This window comes from Salmo salar, chromosome ssa01, assembly GCF_905237065.1.
Source record: "Salmo salar chromosome ssa01, Ssal_v3.1, whole genome shotgun sequence".
Classification (NCBI taxonomy): domain Eukaryota; kingdom Metazoa; phylum Chordata; class Actinopteri; order Salmoniformes; family Salmonidae; genus Salmo; species Salmo salar.
The window spans coordinates 93,481,840-93,486,071 of NC_059442.1; positions in this window are offsets into that span (position 1 = coordinate 93,481,840).

Sequence of the window (4,232 nt, forward strand, 5' to 3'; positions counted from 1 at the left end):
AGCCTCCAGCGACGCTTCCCAGTCCGGAGCCTCCAGCAACGCTCCCTAGTCCGGAGCTTTCAGCGGCAGTCTGCAGCCCAGAACCTTCAGCGGCGGTCTGCTGCACAGAGCTTCCGGTAATCATCTACAGTCCGCTTCTTCTGATAATGATCCACAGGTCGGTGTTACAGAAGTGGAGGGATCTGCGGGCAGAATGGGGGTTACGCCCGGAGTCGGAGTCACCTCCGTTGCTGGAGGATCGGAGGGATAGGAAGGATCAGCACCAGAGCCGCCATAGACTTTTGTCACCCTCCCTACCTTCCCCTTGTGTTTTTGTGGTTGTTTTGTTGGGGCTTTTTTGTATGCAGTCGGAGACTGCACCTTTGGGGGGGTACTGTCACGTCCTGACCCTGGTAAGAGGTCATTTTCTGTAGTAGAGTGGTCAGGGCGTGACAGGGGGTGTTTTGGGTGGTTTTCTTGTTTCCTATTTCTATGTGGTTTTTCTAGATTTATATTTCTATGTTGGGGTTATTGGGATGATCTCCAATTAGAGGCAGCCAGTTCTCGTTGTCTCTAATTGGAGATCATATTTATGTAGGGGGTTTTTCCTTTTGGTTTTGTGGGTTGTTCATTTTGAGTAGTGTGTTTTCCTCTCTGCGTCACGGTTTGTTGTTTTTGTATTTTTCAAGTATTTGGTGTTTTGCTACGTTTCACAATAAATATAAAGATGTGGAACTACAACCATGCTGCGCATTGGTCTGATCATTTGAACAGCCGTGACAAAATCTTCATAGGCGTACAGTGGCCCATTATCAGAAACCATCAGTTCTGTGTTCCAATGTTAAGTTGTGTAAACTAATCCAAGTTTATCATTTTAAAAGGCTGATTGATCATTAGAAAACCCTTTTGGAATTATGTTACCACAGCTGAAAACTGTTGATAATATACAGTTAGCTGGGTTTTCTGTCCATCTGCAAGACAGAACAGCAACCTTCGGTAAGACGAGGGGTGGTGGTCTGTGTCTGTGTCAATAACAGCTTGTGCACAATCAAAATATTAAGGAAGTCTCAAGGTTTTGCTTGCCTGAGGTAGAGTACCTCATGATAAGCTGTAGACCACACTATTTACCAAGTTTTCATCTATATTTTTCATCTGTCTATTTACCACCATAAGCCTATGCAGGCACTAAGACCTCACTCAACGAGCTGTATAAGGCCATAAGCAAATAAGAGTATGCTCACTCAGAAGCGGTGCTTCTAGTGGCCATTTTACCTAGTAATCCATTTTACCTCATTTCTACCAGCATGTCACATGTGCAACCAGAGGAAAAAAACCGCTAGACCACCTTTACTCCACACACAGCCTTTCAAAGCTCTTGATTACTGCTTACAAGCAAAAAGTCAAGCAGGAAGTACCAGTGACTTGCTCAATACGGAAGTGGTCTGACCAGCCTTTCAAAGCTCTTGAGGAGTTTACCACATCAGTCACTGGCTTCATCAATAAGTGCATTGATGATGTCGACCCCACAGTGACCGTTCATACATATCCCAACCAGAAGCTATGGATTAAAGGTAACATCTGCACCGAGCTAAAAGCTAGAGCTGCCACTTTCCAGGAGCAGGATACTAATCCGTACGCTTATAAGAAATCCCGCTTTCCGACGAACCATCAAACAGGCAAAGCTTCAACACAGGACTAAGATTGAATCCTACTAAACTGTAGGATGTCGGATGTGGCTGGGCTTGCAAACTATTACAGATTACAAAGGAAACTCAGCCGCAAGCTGCCCAGTGACGCGAGCCTAGCAGACGATCTAAATGCCTTCAATGCTTGCTCAGAGCTGGCGCTGACCAACTGGCAAGTGTCTTCACTGAACTGTTCAACCTCTCCCTGACCGAGTCTGTAATGCCTACATGTTTCAAGCTGACCACCATAGTCCCTGTTCCCAAGAATGACAAGTTAACCTGCCAAATGACTACCGCCCCGTAGCACAGACATCTGAAGTGCTTTGAAAGGCTGGTCATGGCTCACATCAATACCATCATCTCAGAAACCATAGACCCAATTCAATTTGCATAATGCCCAAACAGTTCCACAGATTATTACATTTCATTACATTTAAGTCATTTAGCAGACGCTCTTATCCAGAGCGACTTACAAAATGGTGCATTCACCTTATGATATCCAGTGGAACAACCACTTTACAATAGTGCATCTAAATCTTTTAAGGGGGGGGTTAGAAGGATTACTTTATCCTATCCTAGGTATTCCTTAAAGAGGTGGGGTTTCAGGTGTCTCCGGAAGGTGGTGATTGACTCCGCTGTCCTGGCGTCGTGAGGGAGCTTGTTCCACCATTGGGGTGCCAGAGCAGCGAACAGTTTTGACTGGGCTGAGCGGGAACTGTGCTTCCTCAGAGGTAGGGGGGCCAGCAGGCCAGTGGTGGATGAACGCAGTGCCCTTGTTTGGGTGTAGGGCCTGATCAGAGCCTGAAGGTATGGAGGTGCCGTTCCCTTCACAGCTCCGTAGGCAATCACCATGGTCTTGTAGCGGATGCGAGCTTCAACTGGAAGCCAGTGGAGAGAGCGGAGGAGCGGGGGTGACGTGAGAGAACTTGGGAAGGTTGAACACCAGACGGGCTGCGGCGTTCTGGATGAGTTGTAGGGGTTTAATGGCACAGGCAGGGAGCCCAGCCAACAGCGAGTTGCAGTAATCCAGACGGGAGATGACAAGTGCCTGGATTAGGACCTGCGCCGCTTCCTGTGTGAGGCAGGGTCGTACTCTGCGAATGTTGTAGAGCATGAACCTACAGGATCGGGTCACCGCCTTGATGTTAGTGGAGAACGACAGGGTGTTGTCCAGGATCACGCCAAGGTTCTTAGCACTCTGGGAGGAGGACACAAGGGAGTTGTCAACCGTGATGGCGAGATCATGGAACGGGCAGTCCTTCCCCGGGAGGAAGAGCAGCTCCGTCTTGCCGAGGTTCAGCTTGAGCTGGTGATCCGTCATCCACACTGATATGTCTGACAGACATGCAGAGATGCGATTCGCCGCCTGGTTATCAGAAGGGGGAAAGGAGAAGATGAATTGTGTGTCGTCTGCATAGCAATGATAGGAGAGACCATGTGAGGATATGACAGAGCCAAGTGACTTGGTGTATAGCGAGAATAGGACAGGGCCTAGAACAGAGCCCTGGGGGACACCAGTGGTGAGAGCGCATGGTGCGGAGACAGATTCTCGCCACGCCACCTGGTAGGAGCGACCTGTCAGGTAGGACGCAATCCAAGCGTGGGCCGCGCCGGAGATGCCCAACTCGGAGAGGGTGGAGAGGAGGATCTGATGGTTCACAGTATCAAAGGCAGCAGATAGGTCTAGAAGGATGAGAGCAGAGGAGAGAGAGTTAGCTTTAGCAGTGCGGAGAGCCTCCGTGACACAGAGAAGAGCAGTCTCAGTTGAATGCCCAGTCTTGAAACCTGACTGATTAGGATCAAGAAGGTAATTCTGAGAGAGATAGCAGGAGAGCTGGCCAAGGACGGCACGTTCAAGAGTTTTGGAGAGAAAAGAAAGAAGGGATACTGGTCTGTAGTTGTTGACATCGGAGGGATCGAGTGTAGGTTTTTTCAGAAGGGGTGCAACTCTCGCTCTCTTATTATTATTATGCGATATCCATTGCACTCCACACTGCCCTTTCCCACCTGGACAAAAGGAACACCTACGTGAATATGCTGTTCATTGACTACAGCTCAGCGTTCAACACCATAGTTCCCTCAAAGCTCATCACTAAGTCCCTTCCTGTACTGCCTGTTTTTATTATTATTATTTTATTTGACCTTTATTTAACCAGGTAAGCTAGTTGAGATCAAGTTCTCATTTAAAACTGCGACCTGGCCAAAATAAAGCAAAGCAGTGTGACAGAAACAACAGAGTTACACATGGAATAAACAAGCATACAGTCAATAACACAATAGAAAAAAATGAAAGTCTATATACAGTGTGTGCAAATGGCATGAGGAGATATGGCAATAAGTAGGCCATAGTAGCAAAGTAATTACTATTTAGCAGATTAACACTGGAGTGATAGATGAGCAGATGATGATGAGCAGATGATCGTGTGTAAGTAGTGATACTGGTGTGCAAAAGAGCAGCAAAGTAAATAAAACAATATGGGGATGAGGTAGGTAGATTGGGTAGGCTATTTACAGATGGACTATGTACAGCTGCAGCGATCGGTTAGCTGCTCAGATAGCTGATGTTTA